This window comes from Dryobates pubescens, chromosome 16 (assembly GCF_014839835.1).
Source record: "Dryobates pubescens isolate bDryPub1 chromosome 16, bDryPub1.pri, whole genome shotgun sequence".
NCBI lineage: Eukaryota > Metazoa > Chordata > Aves > Piciformes > Picidae > Dryobates > Dryobates pubescens.
In genome coordinates, this window is record NC_071627.1 from 16,241,661 (window position 1) to 16,262,227 (window position 20,567).

Genomic DNA, 20,567 nt, shown 5'->3' on the forward strand with positions numbered 1-20,567 from the left:
TAGAATTAGGATAGGATAGGATAGGATAGGATAGGATAGGATAGGATAGGATAGGATAGGATAGGATAGAATAGGGATAGGATAGGATAGGATAGGATAGGATAGGATAGGATAGGATAGGATAGGATAGGATAGGATAGGGTAGAATATAAGTAGGATAGGTTAGGATAGGATAGGATAGGATAGGATAGGATAGGATAGGATAGGATAGGATAGGATGGAATAGAATAGAATAGAATAGAATAGAGCAGGTTGGAAAAGACCTCTGAGATAACTGAGTCCAACCTATCCTCCAACACTATCTAATCAACTAAACCATGGCACCAAGCACCCCATCCAGTCTCTTCCTAAACACCTCCAGTGATGGTGACTCCACCACCTCCCTGGGCAGCCCATTCCAATGGCCAATACTCTTTCTGTGAAGAACTTCTTCCTACCATCCAGCCTAAACCTCCCCTGGTTGGTTAATTATGAGTGATCAGAGGAGCACAGGATGTCAGGGGTTGGAAGGGACCCAAAGACATCATCGAGTTCAACCCCCCCTGCTAAAGCAGGACTATACAATCTAGCTCAGGTCACAGAGGAATGCATTCAAATGGGCCTGGAAAGACTCCATAGGAGAGTCCACAACCTCTCTGGGGAGCCTGTTCCAGTGCTCTGTGACCCTTACAGTAAAGAATTTCCCCCTTGTGTTGAGGGAAATGCAAGGGGGAAGGCTGAGGGAGTTGGGATTGTTTAGCCTGGAGAAGAGGAGGCTCAGGGGAGATCTTATTGCTCTCTACAACTACCTGAAGGGAGGTTGTAGCCAGGTGGGGGTTGGTCTCTTCTCCCAGGCACCCAGCACCAGAACAAGAGGACACAGTCTCAAGCTGTGCCAGGGGAAGTTTAGGCTTGAGGTGAGGAGAAAGTTCTTCACTGAGAGAGTCGTTCGCCATTGGAATGTGCTGCCCAGGGAGGTGGTGGAGTCACCACCCCTGGAGGGGTTCAAGAGGGGATTGGACGTGGCACTTGGTGCCATGGTTTAGTCATGAGGTCTGTGGTGACAGGTTGGACTTGGTGATCTTTGAGGTCTCTTCCAACCTTGGTGATTCTGTGATTCTGTGAGGTGGACCCTCCTGTGCTGCAGCTTACATCCATTGCTCCTTGTCCTCTCACAGTTAGGAGAGCCTGTTAAGCCTGAGAAAGCATTTGGAAAAGTGTGGATAAGGAATTTGTAACCCAGTGTAAAATGTGAGCCCATTTCAGCCCTCAGAAAAAAAAACAAACCAACAAGTTTTCTGAATGTTGGTTTGGGTCCTTTTCTTCTTTTCTTGTGGCAAATCCATCTCCAGCCTCATCAGTGACAGAGGCTGGCTGGGAGATGTCTGTGTGGGAGAATGAAATTGCCTAAGCTGTGCCAAGTTAACGACGTGGAGTAGGAGTTGTTTATTTATTTGTTTTACTCTTTTCATCAGGGAATATGGGTTTGGGTTTGTGTTTTCCACCCCTCACCCCCTCCATGTCTGAAATCCAGCAGGGGGGAAGGAACGGTGCAGAGAAAAGGAAATCAAAGAAATCACAGAAGTCAGGACAGAAAGGCTGAACATGAGCCTGCAGTGTGCCCAGGCGGCCAAGAGGGCCAATGGCATCCTGGCCTGCATCAGGACCAGTGTGGCCAGCAGGAGCAGGGAGGTCATTCTGCCCCTGTGCACTGCACTGGTTAGGCCACACCTTGAGTCCTGTGTCCAGTTCTGGGCCCCTCAGTTTAGGAAGGAGGTTGACTTGCTGGAGCGTGTCCAGAGAAGGACAACAAAGCTGGGAAGGGGTCTGGAGCACAGCCCTGTGAGGAGAGGCTGAGGGAGCTGGGGTTGCTTAGCCTGGAGAAGAGGAGGCTCAGGGGAGACCTTATTGCTCTCTACAACTACCTGAAGAGAGGTTGTAGCCAGGGGAGGTTGGTCTCTTCTCCCAGGCAACCAGCACCAGAACAAGAGGACACAGTCTCAAGCTGCACCAGGGGAGGTTTAGGCTGGATGTTAGGAAGAAGTTCTTCACAGAGAGAGTGATTGGCCACTGGAATGTGCTGCCCAGGGAGGTGGTGGAGTCACCATCACTAGAGGTGTTTAGGAGGAGACCTGATGGGGTGCTTGGTGCCATGGTTTAGTTGATTAGGTGGTGTTGGATCATGGGTTGGATGCAATGATCTCGAAGGTCCCTTCCCTTCCCTTCCCTTCCCTTCCCTTCCCTTCCCTTCCCTTCCCTTCCCTTCCCTTCCCTTCCCTTCCCTTCCCTTCCCTTCCCTTCCCTTCCCTTCCCTTCCCTTCCCTTCCCTTCCCTTCCCTTCCCTTCCCTTCCCTTCCCTTCCCTTCCCTTCCCTTCCCTTCCCTTCCCTTCCCTTCCCTTCCCTTCCCGGCAGCAGGTCAACACCACAGCCGTGCACTGTACTAGGCAGGAAAGAGATGTGGGAGCTGTAGTGGTAAACTCTTGGAAGTCATTGGTGGCTCTGGACAGCTTGTGTCAGCACAAACTACCTGCTGCAGCCATGCTGCTGATACCTCACATCTTGCAGGTGCAACCACCTCCCTTTGGATGGTGGGCAATACATCTTCAGCCCAGGTGATGATTGTACTGATACTTGTGGAGTGCCAGCAGGGTCATGGCTCAGGTGGTGGCTGCCACTGGGGAGCACTGAAGCCACATTTTCATTCCAGTAGCACCAAGGTGAGCTCTTGATCTCACCCATCACATCTGACTTCTGTTGAGGCATTTCTTTGCCTGCTCACATGCCTTTCCAAACACCATTCACAAAGGCTGCTTCATGGGAAGGAGGAGCCAGCAGGCTGTGGCATGGCAGGAACAACAGCTGTTGCCCTGTAAAGCTCTTCTGCTCCCCCAACTAACCCCATGAGTGTTAGCCCTTTGAATTAGGTGGTGGAATGGAGTGAATGGAATGGAATGGAATGGAATGGAATGGAATGGAATGGAATGGACCAGGTTGGAAAAGACCTTCAAGATCATCAAGTCCAACCTATCACCCAACACCATCTAATCAACTAAACCATGGCACCGGGTGCTTCATCCAGTCTCCTCTTAAACACTTCCAAGTGCAGAAACTGTAAGGTATGGTGATGCCAAAGAGAAGCTGAACAGAGAAGGAAGTGGCCACTTTAACTAAATGGCTCCTTTTCCTTAGAAATTAATTGCCTGAGTCCTGACAAACCCTGTTATTAAAAGAACCTTTTAAATCATCTGAGTTACTTGTGGAGCCTTCCCAGAATCTGGAAGTCATACTCTCTCCTCATGACTCTTTTGTTCATTTCCACCTGGGGGAAATGAATGAGAATTCATTAAGCAATTACTGGCATCCCAGAGCCAAAGGCAACAGGCCTCTCAAAGTGCCCAGATAAACATCACTGTAATGAATGAGCACTGTCAAATGGGCAGGTGAAAAGGGAAAACAAGACAGCAAAACCAGAACTGAACAAAAACTTCAGCAGTTGCCTGCTCAGCGGGGGCTGCAATTACGAGTTCTGTGATTCACACACACCAACCTCCACCCACCAAATGATACAAGGCAGCATCACTCTAATGCCCTGGGACTTTCCTTTTGTCAGTGAAAAGCTAAGGCTGGAGGCAGCTGGGATACTCTAAACCTACAAATGCAAATTAAATTGCACTGGGAAACTTGTTAGCTTGCTCATTACACAGTTCCACTGCGACAAGCCTGCCTCGAGTTATCTCCTCGCCAGCATGGGGTGAGCAGCATGTCCAGATGAGGCAACTGCCTCATCTCAGGAGCTGAGCCTGCAGCAGGATAGGGAAAGCATTATTTGACTTTGGATGGTGGTGTGAATGTGATGTTTGGTACCAGCTACAGCAGCAGTGGGAAGAGGAAACAGCTTGTGTGTCAGCCTTTGCTGCACAACGGCACAGGCTGGGTCTACATTCAGCAGGAGGAGAGCCTCCTACGTATTTTCAGTGCACTTTTTCTCCCTGCATAGGCTGTGGGGACCCTTGCCCTGTGGCCTAGGACATCTGTCACCACCTCCATGCACAGGCCACGGCAGGAGCGGGCTTTGCAGCGTGATTCGGGCCGCCCTTGCAAAGGCTTCATCAACATTCATCTCTTTGTAAACACAAACTGCCCCTGCTGCTCAGAGTCACTTCAGATTATTCCTATCGATTCAGGACCCTTCATGATTAAATACAATGTTCTTCAAAGCCTGCACTTAACAAGAATGCTTGATTGGATTTGCTGCTTTGAGGCTGGGTGGGTTGTTTTCAGTTAGGCTGCTGGTATGCTCGAAATGCTTTTCTTTGCCTTGTGGAACATTGTGTCATCTGCCAAAGGAGGAATTAGCCTCTTGCCCTTTAATAAAAACTTCTATCTCTGAAGGATTCAAATACTCCTGCTTCACTGGAAAGCTGATCTACTGCATGCCCCACCATCATCTCCAGGACCCTCTCCCAGACAGCTATCACAAACAGAGCAGCTCCGGCACAGGCAGGAGGAGAGGGGACAGAGCAGGTCTCGGTAAAGCGAGATGATTCCAAAGTACCTACCTGTGGATGACATCCCTAAGGCTCCACCAGCCAGGGAGAACAGTTACAAAACCTGTTGCTTGTCCTGGAGAGAAGTTTGTGTGTTTAGAGGGGAAGTCAGAAGATGAAGTGCAGAATAAGGTGGTTTAGTTGATGTTTCTAACATCCTCCTGGCAGTGCCAGGAGGAAAACCCTATCCACCGTGCAGTTTTGCCTTACAGTAGTGCATCAGGACTCTGTCCATCCACATGCTGTCCATTCATCACAGAGTCCCAGCCCCCAAAAGAAAAGCCTGCATCTAGAAGGAGGAAACACAGAGTGGCTCAGGATGGGAAGGACCTCAAAGATCATCTACTCCAACCCTCTGCCATGGGTAGGGACACCTCCCACCAGCCCAGGTTGCTCAAGGCCTCATCCAGACTGGCCTTGAACACCTCCAGGCAGGAGGCATCCACAGCCTCCCTGGGCAACCTGTTCCAGAGTCTCACCATCCTTGTACTGAAGAACTTCTTCCCCAGCTCCAGTCTAACCCTGGTCTCCCTCAGCTTCAAACCATCATGTGAGGGACACGTCTCAACACAGGACCAGCAGGATGCAATTGCTGCACACATCTGGGGCAATGCCTAGAGGTCAGCTAGGCCATAGGTGTACAAAGAGCTTTCCTTGTATTAATTTCTCATCTTAAGTGAGGCATCACGAGGGCTGGAGCACACAAGTTACAGCTTGTGAGAAAGGAGAGAAAACCAAGGAGAGAACACAATGGTGAGATTGCTGAGCTGCTGCTAGTAAGTGGCAGTTTAAAAAGAAGATATGAAACCAAAGATTCAGGAAGCAAATCCCTGACCTGACAAAGCACAGAAGCCCCATGAGAAGCAGCAGATGGAAGACAGATTGTGACTCAGCAAGAGCAGTCCCTCACAGGGACCGGCGCGTCCTGGCGCCGCCCGAGCAGGGGGGCCTGGCGGCGTGCTGGGGATGTAGAGCAAGCTCCCCACAGCTACCTGCCTTAGCAGTGAGATGACTGCTGTGCATGTGTGGCCATGGGCATGTTTCTGCTCTCCAGACTCTGTGCTTGGTAGAAAGTGAACGAATAAAAGTGACCCAAAGGTCCAGGGTTAGACTGGGCAAGGCGAAATCCATTTTGGGATCTCTAATGGCCCTCACTTGGCAGTGTCACACTCATGCCAGGATATTAAGGGCACCTGTCAGGGCTATTTTAGGAGACAGAGTCTTCCTTCCTGGTGCCCCCTTCCCCTCTGCTGTGAGCTCATAGCATGTCAAACAAGGTCTCCTGAAGCAGGGTACATGGGAAGTTGTGGGTTTAGTGGAAAGCCTGGATGAGAAAGTGGCTTTCTGAGCCCTCTTGACATATGCAGCTCCAGCCTGGACTGTGAGCTTAGTTTTGGCATCCTCTGAGCAACTTTCACCTGCAGGCTTTGGACCTAGTTGCACACTTCGAGGTGTGTCCATCCCCAGGGACAGAGGTCAGGTTAGGGCTTCTGGAGAGCTGTCTTCTTGCAAAGCTGAGCTGTTCACAGGGAGAACCAGCCAGGGTGAGAAAGGAAATGAGTTGTGTCTACACGTGGAGACTTTCCCACATGAAGTAAAATAGCTTTTGTGTTGGTCACGCACAAACAGGCAAAGCAGCTGGGTTCTGACCTGCCAAAGCACAATGCTTGGAATTTCAGGTGTGAGTCTTGATGTCAAATGTGCCAAGAGGCTGAAACCCCTAAGCCTTCACTCCCTGTGAGGGTCTAGCCTAGCTCTGACCCATCCCACACCAGGATAAAGGCAGCGATGACTGCCTTTGCTCTTCCCTGGAACTACATCACTTTTTGTCTTCTTAATTACTGCCATAGCTTACAGTTCTCCTTGTTTTGAGTGGCATCAGCTAAGCTGACCACAGGCACCTCTACATGGGCAGCTGGACTTTGGGTCCAGCACAGCCTGTCCATGCAGAGACAGTGGTGCTTGGGCGCACTGCAGATGCGGTTTTGCCTGATCAGAATAACAGAGGGGTGGAAACGTGGAAGAGAGGAACAGGGTGTGCTTTAAAACAGAGACAAGGCAACCATGTTCACTGCTCTGTGTGAAAAAGCAGGAGGAATATTTCCAGCTGAAGAAAGATCCTGCTGTGATCTCTGTGTGAAAAAACTCTTGAGGGAAGGCAGGATTACAGTTCCTCATCAGAGGAGTGGATCAGGCAGCCAAAACCACACTATTCATGATTATGTTGCAATTAATGATTTAATGCCACAGCCTCCTTTTTGTTCTTGTCCCATTGCCTCCCCCAAGGCTTCAAACTCAAAATCCTGCTTTTCAGCAAGTGGGAAGTCACCACCACACTGCCAGCTTCCCTAGCAACAAGTCTTAGAAGCAAGGGCTCCTCCTGGCCGTCATGACACCGGATACTTTTCCCCTATTAGCCTTAAAACCCAAAGGTGGGAAGAGAAGAAACTGAGGGAAAGTCAGAAATGGTCAAAGAAAGGACTTAGTGCTTCATTTAGGAGCTGCCTGTCCAGCTCAGTTAACTGGCTCAGAGCACCAGCTCAGCTGTGCCACGAGCTGGGTTTGGATACATCATCTGCCCTTTGCTTTCAGCCTCCAGCACTGGAATTGCAAATTGAAGCTTTCTCTTCTTCTCTCAGACTAGATGCAGGCAAGATGCTCCAGGGAGCTTTGTATGCCAAGGAGGTGGGGTTTTCAAAACCACAAGTGGTTTTGCACAGGGAGCTCAAGACCATAGCCAGTTGTGCATTGATGACTCAAGAACAAAGATGCTCCCAGAGACAGCTTGATGGATGACGGCTCCGACAGAGTTCCACCTAGCAGCAGACACATCTCTAGCCACCATGGTGTTGCTGAGCCTGGGTTTTGGCTCACTAAAGGCATCTGTAGTTGAACAGGCAATGAAAACACCTAGAAAACACTTCTGGTTCCTAACAAGAGGCCCCTTACTGCCAGGCTACAGCCCTCTGACACACTGTTCATCATCACATTCTCAGTGGGGGGAAAATGAAATCTCTTCTTCTTCTTCACTGGTTCCAATACAAGAGTTAGCTGCTTGGACAGCCTTCCAGCCTACTTTCATTCCCTTCTCCAAGCTTACCTCCTCTGAAGGACTGAGGAATGCCAGAACAATCATCACAGCTAGCTCCACAAAACACCAGTGGTAGGTACACCCACATAACATCCCTTCCTCCAAACACAAAAGAAGCAAAGACAAAGCCTTCCTTCTTCCTGTACCTACAACATTCCATTCATCCAAATCTCTGCTCCTGAGTCAGATTTGAGAGCTCCCCTTTTAGCACTGCTCTTTGATTCACCTGCAGAGCCACTTCAGAAAACAGAGCCCCAGATGCAGTTCTTCCACAACATGCCCACAACACTTAGAGCTGTAGACCAAGGCCAGCTGTGGAGAATTCAGAGACTCATCTGTGCATGAGTGGCTGCTGCATGAATGTAGGAGAGGCAGCACTGGCTGCCCAAGTGTAAGGTCTTGGTTTGCTTCTAATGCAGCCTGGCTGACCTGAGCTGTAAGGTTATAGCTGAGGAAGTTTGTTCTGCTCTATCATTTGGTCTGAGCTCTTCTTTGTCTCTCTGCTAGGCATTTGTGATGACCCATGTGTTCCTCCTGTGCTGCTGGTGACCCTGTGCTCTTGCAGAGATGCTCTCTAGCTGCTTGGCTGCAGGCAGGAGTCAGGCTGAGCACTGTGGTCAGGGTGCTTGCTCCATTCTGCAAGTTACACAGCCAGGCAGGGGGGTGCTGGCTCTCCCCTGACCCTTCTCCTGGGTTCACATGCCAACCTAATCATTGGGGTATCTTTGTGGTTGATGTGGCTTCAGAAATGATGTCCTCCTGGGATTTCTACTTGGAGATGTCTGTCCCCATCCCACCTGCTGTGGAGGAGCCCTTAGGGGCTTTAATTTAGCTATGGGGAGGGTTGGAAGACCTGTGGTTCAGTTCCTATGTAGTATATGATCCTTTGGCTTATAAATTCTGTTGCATCAGCAGAAGCGTTTTATGTTGTTGAAGGCTGCACTAATCACTCAAGACAGAAATCATCTTTCACTGAAGTTTGTCCCTGTACTTGAGCAGGGGATACAGATACATCTCAGCCCTCTGCACCCAGGAATGGAAAGGACTCCTGTTTCTTCCCCTTGCTTTGCTTTGCAACGTTTGAAGTTGGAAGGAGACTGAAGAAAACAGGGAGATCTGTATGGGTGAAGCTTGAGCTTTGCCCATCTGTTTCTGGTAGAAAGCAGCAGGGCTCTTTGTTGGGATTCCTGACCCTCTGTGTGCACCACAGGAGCTGTGGGTGGGTGGGAAGGACTGCACACCTCTGCCCGGGCTGCTGCTGCTCTTCTCTGGGCTGTAACCCCTTGCTACCTGCCCCAGGCACAGGAGGGACTAGGTTGCAGGTTGCAGGAGATGAAGGTTACAGGTAGGCATGAAGGGCACTTCAGACAGAGATCTGCCTGCATCAGGACAGAGTCAGGGAACCTCCTCTAGCAGGCACTGCCCTGGAGAGGCTAACCCCAAAAAGGGGTGGGAAACCAGCCCTGACACAAACCTACATTCCATGCTATTGAGTCAGGAAGAAATTCAGGTACAGCACCTGGTGAGTCAGGCTCCTTTCCTCCCCTCTACTACCATTCTGAGAAGGGTCTCCAGGAGCTTGGGACTGGCCTATGTGAGGTTGTGTGGAGTGATGTTGTATTTACACTTGTGTATATGAGGTGAGCTCTAATGTGGATGTGGCTTGTCAAGAAACACCACCCCAGTAAAGAGCACCTGGACATGGGTACAGCATCCCTGAAAGGGGCATGCTGCCAGCCCTCAGAGCTGCTGCACAACTCCCCAGGCTTTCTCTGTTCCAGAAGAAGAGAAGCCAGGCTATAACTGTTGGGAAAGCCATGAAGGACAAAGCTGCTGCAAACAAAAATCCCTTCAGCCTGGCAGAAGCTCTCTTTATCTGCTGAAGGCTTTAGTCTCAGTATCTCCCAGGGGAACATTAATGAAGCTCATTAGGAGTTCTCATGACAAACAGCTTTTTGCAACATGCTAAGAGGAGAGACAAGTCTGCCAGCTCCCTGGTCCTCTCCTAGAGACATGAGAGGGTGCTTTGTGTTGCAAATGCCATCCATGCCAGGGGACTATGTGCAGAGCCACTGAGAGACCTGTCTGCATAGGGGATGTATAGGAGAACTTCTCCCTTGAGGAACATAGGTGCTGTAGCTTACCATGCACCTCCCAGTCAGGGAAAGAGGGCTGGAGATGGCAGCCATGCTCCTAGGGGGCTCCATCTGTGCTCTGCACCAGCAGGGAGCACCACAAGTCTGGGCTGGTGCTGGCATGTTTGCCTCCTCCTCACCTCTTTATTCAGCTTGCTGCTATGGACAGTCCCCAGCTTTGAGTTGAGCTAATCTCAACACCCACTCTATGGAGTTGCCTTTGACAAAGATTTGGAACAACAGCTGCCACTTTTCTCCTCGGGCCTGGTCCTGCTCTCTTGCCTGGTTGGCAGTGTTGTCCATGGGGGATCATCTTTTGGTGGTAAGGTGAAGTTACTCAGCTATTTGCATCCATTAGTCAGATATTGACACATCAAGCTGAAGAAAAGGAGGACGACTGCTACAGTGACTACTTTACTGCAAGAAGTCTGCTTCCCATTTGCTTCTCCTCAAAAAGCTGAGTATTCAAAAGGTCAGAAGGATGTCTCAGCATGAATCAGCCAGCAGACATATATCTGAGATCAAAGGGATTGTCAATCCAATTAACAGCCTGGGTTCCTGCAGCAGCAGGCATTTTACGTATCAAATGTACCCTATTCAGTGTTTCATCTCCAGGACCAGGTCTCCTTGGAAGTCTTTCTTCTCAGGTCTTTTTCCCCATCTCCCTGCTGTCCCAGCTGTAGGAGCAGTTCTGTAACTAAGAGTGTAAATGCTCTCATTTTTATTTCTTTTCTTGCCTTCTCCACAGATTCTTTTTTGCCTTTTTTCCCCTTGGTTAATTAAACCTATCTCATTTCCACACTGCAGCTGGCAGCCCAGATCAGAAAGAGGAAGCTCAGCATGCTGGGCTGTAATAGAGCACCAGACCCTGGGATTCAGACCATAAACAGGGCATGAGCTGAGCAACCAGGAGATAAATTCCCTTCCTCTGCCTGGGGATGAGGTTCTGTGCTGTTGTCCTCACACAGTGCTGCAGAGCCCTGCTTGCCTGGGTGGGTGGTAGCAGCAAAGCAGGGAGGTTAGAGCTGAGCAAGCCAGAAGAGATGGGGAAATGTTGGGTGTGTACAGGGGGCTGTACAAACCCCATCTTCAGGACTCTGCATCAGGCACCTGCTGCCAGCACAGCTTGGGGGGGGCAAGAAGTGGGAATTGCCCTATCCACATGGGAAGATGCACAGGTGAGGCTTTAGGACTTGACACAAGCATCTTGTGGGTCCCCTCTCCCTGCAGGATGCTGAGCAGTGCCAGCACACCCACAGTCCCCTCCCTGCCATGCTCCCCAAGGGACCACAATGCTCTGCCCCACTGCAGCTGGCCTCTGCCATCAGCAGAAAGAAATTACAGCCTGTAAGAAGAGCTTGCTTAGAACCAGCATGCACCACATGTAACAGCAACAAATGAAGATGGGCTGCTAACACTGTGCATCAGTGCCAGCTCCTCAGGACACCCAGGGCACCCCCACTGATACCCTACCAGCACATTAGGATTCCTGTGGGCACAAGTGTCTGCTCCAAAGCAATCAATAGTGATGAGGCCATTATTTTATTGGGCTTTCTGGAATTGCCAACATTCTCCTTGCAGTGTTGGTATAGCCAGTAATGTTACAGGTAAGCCAGGGGTATTTAGTGAGCTGCTGAAGCCCCTAAGCATCCAAGCATCAGTGGATATAGAATAGAATAGAATTAGCCAGGCTGGAAAAGACCTTTGAGATCATCAAGTCCACCCCATCACCCAACACCATCTAATGAACTAAACCATGGCACCAAGTGCCTCATCCAGTCTCCTCTTAAACACCTCCAGTGATGGTGACTCCACCACCTCCCTGGGCAGCCCATTCCAATGGCAAATCACTCTTTCTGTGAAGAACTTCTTCCTAACATCCAGCCTACATAGGCTCCTACAGCCCAATCCCTGCCCACTCTGTTGCTGCTGTGGTACTGCAGGAGGCTTTTCTCTGGACAAGGATGGCTTGTAGGAGAGGGGGGATTTTGCAGTGTGACCAATATCCTGTCCCTGAGAGTGGCACCTGACATCCCAAAGGAAGAGGGGAATATACAAAGCAGGCAAGCCCTGGCCAGATGCACAAGGTTTTCCTGTTCCTCAGCCAGGTTAATAATAGAGTGAGATTCAAATCCGGAGAGCCACGCTGTACTTGAAGCCCACCCCAAGTCATTTGCGGCAGCCATTAGGCTGCAGACAGCAGGCTGCTGCCCCAGCCATGGGAAGGTGGGAAGGTTGGAGACAGGCTGTGCTGGTGGAGGAAAGCCCCTTTGGCATTGCCCTCTGATATCCTCGTCTGGCTCAACCTGGAAGCTCAGCCTCCCAATGGACAGGACAACGAATCCCTCCTTAGAACCAAAGTGTGGAGTTTGGGACCAGCAGTGCCTAAGCTGTCGTTGGAGGGGACATGAAATGTCCTGGAAGATGTGCTCACAGACAGGTGGAGACTGCTTCTTCTCACCAGCTTTGTACAGACCAGCACTGAGCTGGAAGGCTCTTACTGCAGCCTGTGGCAAAGAAATGGAGGTTCAGGTGGGTTGGGAGGAAATACATCCCTGACTAGAAGGAGAAGAGCAAGAAGAGAAAACAGTCTTAGGAAGAGAGGTACTGCTCAGGCAGTTGCATGAGGCAGCTGAATGTTGCTGATCAAGGGGAGAGAAAGAGGAGAGATTCAGAGAGGAGAGGTTCAGAGAGGAGAGGAGAGATTCAGAGAGGAGAGATTCAGAGAGGAGAGGTTTGGAGAGGAGAGGTTTGGAGAGGAGAGGTTCAGAGAGGAGAGGTTTGGAGAGTTCGGTTCGGTTCGGTTCGGAGAGGAGAGGAGAGGAGAGGAGAGGAGAGAGGAAAAGGAAAGAAAAGAAGGAAAAGGAAGGGAAAGAGAAGGAAGGAGATGGAAAGAAAAGGAAAAGGAAGGAAAGGAAAGAAAAAGAAAAGAGAAAAGGAGAAGAGAAGGGAAGGGAAGGGAAGGGAAGGGAAGGGAAGGGAAGGGAAGGGAAGGGAAGGGAAGGGAAGGGAAGGGAAGGGAAGGGAAGGGAAGGGAAGGGAAGGGAAGGGAAGGGAAGGGAAGGGAAGGGAAGGGAAGGGAAGGGAAGGGAAGGGAAGGGAAGGGAAGGGAAGGGAAGGGAAATGTTTGGTTCCTTCGGAGTCATCCAGCAGGTGGTTTCCTGCCCCTTGGAGAAGCAGCCAGCAGGCTGACACAGTCCCCAGCTGCGGTGGAGACGCTGCCCTGTGGTACATTCTGTAATTGCTAATCAGCACCCCACCGCCCCAGGAATCAATGCTGAAACAGGCACAGGGAAAAATCTTAGCTGATGAAATGGGTGTTCATTTCTATTCTGGGGACAGGCTTGTTCTCTTCTTCCTCAGAATTACCCCGGATTTCTCCAAGTGCTGAAGTGGAAGCATGGTGTTGTGACTGCAGCTGCTGACATCCTGCCCGTGGCACGTCTGCAGTGGCATCTTGCAGATAAACCTGGTTGGTTTTATCATCCCACCAGCACTGCCTTGCTTCAGAGCTACAGGGCTCAGGAGCAGCAAGAGTGTTTGCCACTATTTCTGACTGCTGTGCTTCCATCACACAAGTGAGATGAGTCTGTTCCAAAGAGGAAGAAAATGGGGTGAAACCAGAACCTCTGGGCTTCCCCTGAGGTTTCAGGGCATTTGCCTCAGGAGGGCTGCTTTGCTTTCAGCCTCCCTGTGCCTGCCTTTTCTCCTTTGCCCAACCCCATTGCCTTGATTCATCTCATAGTGCTTTGTTTTGTCCCTCCCTTTCTGGGCACATGCCTCAGCATTTTCCAGCTTTGTGGGGGGCGAGTGGTGGAAATTGCCCTATCCACATGGAAAGGAGCACAAGTGAGGCTTTAGGACTTGACACAAGCATCTTGTGGGTCCCCTCTCCCTGCAGGACCTGAAAAGAGAGGGGAGGCTGCAGGCAGAGTCAGAGCTCCAGGTGCCAGAATAAGTGGCATGTTTTGTCTGAGCAAGATGAAAACAACACTTTTTGAAAGCTCTCCAGGGACTTGCCCTGCAGTGTATCTTTATTAAGCGTGTCAGCTTTGGAGCTCCTCTGGCATCCATGGGTGTCACCACATGATCTAACTCCTATGGACAAGAAAATCCTCTCCTGCAAAGTTCCTCTGTGGGCTTTTCTGATCTCTGCAGCAACTGTCCTTTTTCAGTCCTGGAAGAAGCATCTTTTCCTCAAGCTTCCCTCCTTCAAGCCTACATCTAGGGACTGTGTCTCTCTTGTATGCCAGCCCAGTATAGATGCAGGACACTGTTCAGTGTGAGCAGAGAAGCTTTTGACCCTTGGATAGCACTTTTCAGCCACCCCAGAATCGCTGCAAACTTGCCATTGTTGTCCCTGTTGCCATTTGTGGGTGAGTTCTAAGCACCTTGCTTCTGGATTTGCTCCCTCTGCGCCTGAGGAGATCCAGGTTAGCTCTTTCTGCCCCTAGCCTGGGCAGACCTTGCTGCTGAGCAAATCTGAGCACTCTCTGTTCATAACAAGCCTGGCTCTTCTGCATTTGGGGAATGCTAATCCTTCCTGCCCTCAAGCACACTCCAAAAATAGCAGCAAGCCCCTGCCGAGGTCAGGCTCAAGAGCAACAGGTGCTGCCCCGGAGCCACTGCGGGCGGCCAGGCTGCTCGGAGCCCCCCACCCCCCCAGCTGCTGGCAAACACGGTACAATTCCTCCTGCCGTTATCCCACGGCTCACTGCCAGGCACACCTGGGATGTAGCAGCAGCTGGGCTGCAGGCAGCAGCGTGGGAGGGCAAAAGAGTTCTCTCCCTTTTCCACCTCTCCTGCCAGGAACCACACTGCCTGGCTTCCGTGGGCTGCGGGCGCCCACGCTGCAGACCATCCCCTGGGAATTCAGCTGTGTAGGTGGCACAGAGACACTTCAGGGGAAAAAAAGCAGCAAATGGATGAATATGGCAGGAGGCATGCAATGAAAATCAGGCACAGCACAACCTACTTTTGCCTACAGAAGGCTGACAATTAAGAGAAAGTGAAGCAAGCCAAGGTAGCTGCTGCACATCAATGTCCCTGACCCTGTAAGTCACATCCAAGGTGCTGAGCAGAACCTGGGGATGTTTGTGTCCTGGAGGCTGAGCATGCTGTAGCTGGGCTGTGCAGCACGAGGGTGTCCATCACCTGGGGTTTGATTGCCAGGTGCTGTTCTCAGGCTCCTTACCAAAACCATCCAGAGTTTGTACATGGACCATCATCAAGTATGATCAGAGGATGATCAGAGGGCTGGAGCACCTCTCCTGTGAGCACAGACTGAAAGAGTTGGGACTGTTCAGTCTGGAGAAGAGAAGGCTCCGAGGAGACCTTATTGTAGCCTTCCAGTATCTGAAGGGGGCCTACAAGAATGCTGGGGAGGGACTTCTTAGGATATCAGGTAGTGATAGGACTAGGGGGAATGGAATGAAGCTGGAGGTGGGGAGATTCAGGCTGGACGTGAGGAGGAAGTTCTTCACCATGAGAGTGGTGAAGCCCTGGAATGGGTTGTCCAGGGAGGTGGTTGGGGCGCTGTCCCTGGAGGTGTTTAAGCCCAGGCTGGATGAGGCTCTGGCCAGCCTGATCCAGTGTGGGGTGTCCCTGCCCATGGCAGGGGGGTTGGAACTAGATGATCCTTGTGGTCCCTTCCAACCCTGACTGATACTATGATTCTAAGTACTGAAGGAGGGAGAGCTGGAAGTGTCATTTAACTCTCATTAGCCACAATCTGGGGATCAAAGAGTCAGACCCCATGAAAGCCATCTTTCTCTCTCAAAAAAAAGAAAAAAAAAGAAAAAAGAAGGAAGAAAGAAAGAGAAAGAAAGAAAGAAAGAAAGAAAGAAAGAAAGAAAGAAAGAAAGAAAGAAAGAAAGAAAGAAAGAAAGAAAGAAAATAAGAGAATAAGAAAGAAAGAAAGGAAGGAAGGAAGAAAGAAAGAAAGAAAGAAAATAAGAAAGAAAGAAAAAAGAAAGAAAGAAAGAAAGAAAGAAAAAGAAAGAAAGAAAGAAAGAAAGAAAGAAAGAAACAAAGAAACAAAGAAAGAAAGAAAGAAAAAGAAAGAAAGAAAGAAAGAAAGAAAGAAAGAAAGAAAGAAAGAAAGAAAGAAAAGAAAATAAGAAAGGAAGAAAGAAGAAAGGAAGAAAAAAGAAAGAAAAAGTGCTTTCTAACTACACTTTTCATAAAGAGATCTCTCAAAGATGGCAAACTTGATTTTGGATTGACACATTCATTCTGCCCTGGTTTTGATGATAAAAGAAGACTGCACACAGTTTAATTTCCTCTTCATTTGCTTTGTCCCTGAATGCTCTTGTCTAGATGATGCTGAGGGTGTGCTCATTTTTCTCTTCCCCTCCTCCTTTGTTGCTAAAAAGAAGAAAAATAAAAATCACAAAACTCCACCAGCTGAAGGAGTGTAAGGAAGAGCAGAATAGTCCATGGGTCAGTGCACTCCACCTGGCATTAGAGATGGCAAGGGGAAGAACATGGCAAGGAAGATGTGACTTACTTGTTTTGTGAAAAGAAACATCTGAGATGACTTTTCAAAGATGATAAATATGCCCTTTAAAACCAAACCAAACCAGAACCTTCCCCAAAATCTGCCCTTGCAAGCTTGGGGCTCATTGTGCAGCCCCTTTCTGGTTCCATTAGAGACTGGATGGGGTGCTTGGTGCCATGGTTTAGTTGATTAAATAGTGTTGGATGATAGGTTGGACTCAGTGGTCTCAAAGGTCTCTTCCAACCTGGTTAATTCTATTCTATTCTATTCTATTCTATTCTATTCTATTCTATTCTATTCTATTCTATTCTATTCTATTCTATTCTATTCTATTCCATTCCATTCCATTCCATTCCATTCCATTCCATTCCATTCCATTCCATTCCATTCTTTCTGCACATTTCTTGCAAGAAGCAGCAGCTGATGCTCCCCCTGGGCTTGCACAAGCAGGAGTGCAAACAGGAATGCATGGTGCCCCTGAGCAAGGCACTGCTGTGTTCCCTGCCCTTGGCAGGCTGGCACTAGGGGCAAAATGCAGCCCTGCCATAGAGCCAGCCTCCCATTCCTGTACCAGTGCAGGGTCATTGAAAAGGCTGCAGAGAGCAGAGTGAGTGGCCAGGGTTTGTCTGAGCAAATGCAGATGTTTCCAGCTGAGCTACTCCAGAGTGCTTCTGTAATCTTGGAGAGAAATAGCCCACATAGAGGGGCAGTTTATCCTAGCACAGGGCAGTCATCCTTTCCTCATGGTAGCTGACCTCTGCTTAACCAAGCTGTATGTTTTGATGCTCTTTGCTACCCTGAGGATATCACCTCTGCCAGTTTTTCACTCCTCTACTTGCCCCCACTTGGGCTTTGCAGGACTAGACCCTTTCCCAGGTGGCTGCTGCAACACCCAGACCCGTGCAGCTCTCTGCTCTGGTTGCCTGGCTGCAACACCCTAATAGTCATCCGCACCCCTAGATGCCCCTACAGCCTTTCAGTTGGTTGTGAGGCTATGAATGGGGATTAACTCTTGAAACATGGGCTCCCCATGCAGGCTGCAGTCAGGACAAGCAACAAAATACTTAATGGTTACCTACAGCGTAAGATATTTCTCTACTCTTTACGTTCCCAGTCACAACAGTCTTGAGAGAAGCAGCAGTGATAAAGCAGCTTTGTGTTTGCAATGCCCAGGTGCATTTTGCTGTCATTTCCCTGGCGTTTTTAATTACCATCATTTGCATTTCTGTAATGCTCCTTCTTCCCTGTTTTCCATTTGCTGCTGTCAGATGACAGCTTGGTCTGGGTTAGGTTCACATTTTCATGATGAATTTCGCTGACAGACATGTACAAAACCAAAAGCAGACAAACAAACCCAGCCCCCATCACTTCCTCCACTGAGGAGGCAAAATCATTCTCCTCAGCATCAGGATTCTACAATCAAAAGGTGACCCCCCCACCTCCCCCCATCAATTTCCATGGAGACCAAAACAGAGCATCTGGGATTTAAGTGTTCTCCCACAATAGCTGAAATGATGGTAAATTGTCAGCACAAAGTTATTTAATCCAACATTTAATGGGGCTTATGCCTATAGAGTTGAAAGGAAAGGTGTCTGGGAGACCTAGAAGTCAGCTCCTGCCTCAGGAAGGCAGAATGTTAGCAGGTTGGGCTGTCCAAAGAGGCTCAGGCATAATATTGGTGCAGGCCAGGAAGTGTGACTGGGGAAAGGGACCCATCCTCCAGGAGGCACAGAAAGCTGGGACAGTACCTGCTGCTTATGCCCAGCTGTGGGATTTTTAAGAGGATGCTAAGAACTGGAGGACCATTGAATGAAGGCATGTGGCTGCAGCCAGCAAGGACCATGACCTGCAGGTCTGTGTGGGAACTAAGACACCCTTCAGGGCATGGTCCCTCTCATCTTTATCCTCCAGGAATACCTGATCCCAGAAACAACAGGGCACTGCAGGAACTCATCCTGCTCCTGGGCTGCTGGAGGCTGGGAGCCCTGCTTGCTATCAAAACAACCCTGGAAGTTGCAGCTGGAGCAGATGAACTTCTCTTTCCTCTTGTTTTGCTGAGAGTGCATATGAAAAGCCTCTGAATTCTCTGTAACCTGTGGTGTTTGCCAGGTAGCTGAAAGCCGGGCCAGATGTGGAGATTGTTATCAACCTGTTTACATTTGCAAGTTCTGAGGCATCTCATCTGCTGCAAGAGGCCACGGTGCCAGAGCCTCAAACGAGCAAACAGGTCGGGAAACAAGGGGCAAAGGCTGAACTGGCTGCTCAGAGCCAGTGGAAAGTGGTCATTTGATTCCTGGGAGGATTAAAGTGACTCGTAAAATCACTCCATTCAGACAGCAGCATTCGCAAGCGCTGACATCTCAGCTTAACGAGGCTCTTTACCAGCCCTTTGACAAAAGCAATTTTCACATGCTGCTCTCAAAAGGTTTAAGGTACCATAATTCATGTTCATACCTCTAACCATGAAAGGATGAAGAAAAGGTTTATTGCAGTTATGTCCTGCAATAATCTCCTTGCAGCTCTTTACCCTGGATTGCTTTTAAAGCTCTAGGAACTTGAGAAAGGTATTTGGACACAGCCTGAGCAGTCTGGAGGCAGTAGGGTTGTCTGTGCTCCAGGCAAATAAGGCTCACAGTTTATCCTGTCCCAAAGCCCAGGGCTGACCCCAGAGCTCAGTATACCCAGATAAAGTCTGGGAGATGGAGAAAATCCACCCTGTTAGCTTGCTGGAGGCCTGCAGAGGTTAGACAAGCCTCTTTAATGTAGCTGGGTAGGCACTTGGGTATGCACATGGATTGCACACATTGCCACAGCTGTGTGTGTCTTGAAAATGTCTTGCAGGGCTGAGAGCTGCTGAATTGGTGTGGTTCCTGGTGACACGAAATGAAGACCTGCATACAGTTATGAAGCAGTTCAAGGCCATTTCTGTTCTCTGGCAAGAGATAACAAATGCTCCTAGCAGCTCTGCACGCAGGTCCCACCAGAGGACTGGTCCCCAGGCTGCGAGGACCCGCAGCGTGGATCCTGCCTAAAGCCCACTGGCAGCCAGACAACAGGCTGCTGATGCAGATAGAGCACTAACACTGCCTTGAACATCTTTATGCATTAGGGCTTCCAGGCCCTCCAGTGTTTTAAATGGGGGTGATTAATTGCCTAATCATGAATTCTGTTGGAAATGTGTAATTTTGATTCTTCTGTTGTTTGGGGACCAAGTCCTTCCTCTGACAATCGCTTCTGAAGAGCCCTAATGTTGTCACTGCCACCCTGCCCCATGCCACCAGGGAGAACAGCTGGGGACTGAGAGGAGGAATTAAGGAGATTCTGCTTTATCACTGATCTGGAGTTTGCACTAAGAATCAGCCCTCAGTACCACACACTGCCATGCAGGAGACTCCAATTTCCTGTGTTGTCATCCTGTGTAACCCATGGTGGACTCAGCACCCTCTTTCACCTGTTCATTTATTTATTTCCTCTTCTTCAGTTTCTTTGACCTGTCCTCCTGCTCTGCTCCACAGCACCTGGAGGAATGGTACTTCCACGGACTGCTTTGCTGTTGTCCAGCTTCTCTCTAACCTTGTCCAACCGCCCCGTTCCCACAGTGCCTGGAGATCCTGCACCCCATTACCCATCACTACCAGCAAGCTTTGTAGCAGGGCCCTGCATCCTGGTTTGGTGCATTTTGTGTTTTGGTTCCCCCCTGGCTGTTCTGCCTGCATTCCACATCTCCCCCAGCCAGCCCCAGCATCTCACCATGAGCTGCCCTGGCATCTGCAGGACCACAGCGACGTCCTGCTCCCACCATCCAGGTGCAGCCCCTTCCTCTGGCACCACTCAGTGAGCAGCATAACAAAAGGAGAGTGGGAAGAGGAGGAGTTTTCATTCTTTATTTGTGGAACAGTTTGTTCGGTGAGAAGAACAGAGCTCTTACAATCACAACAGGGCTCCAGCCGAGCGCTGCTCACAGAGGCTCCCAGGCAAGCGCTCCTCCTGTGCTGAGCCTGCCCAGCCCCCGTGCTGCACATAGGGCACAGGGCTCCCTCCGTGCAGAGCTGTGCCTCCAGCTCATGGATACAGTTTCCAGGCAGGACAGACCCCAGTTCCCCACCACAGCATGGATTTCAGCCTCCCCACTGATTCCCCAGTACAGCTGAGGCAATACTGGAGCATCACCCACCTGCATTGCTCAGCCTGTGCTCTGCTGAGTGGAGACACTGTCTCCTGTCCCTCCTTGCAGGAAGGAGTTAGCTCCTTACAGGACATGAGTGCCCACTGCTAACACTGGTCCACTTTCAGACATCTCTCTGTCTGCCCCTTT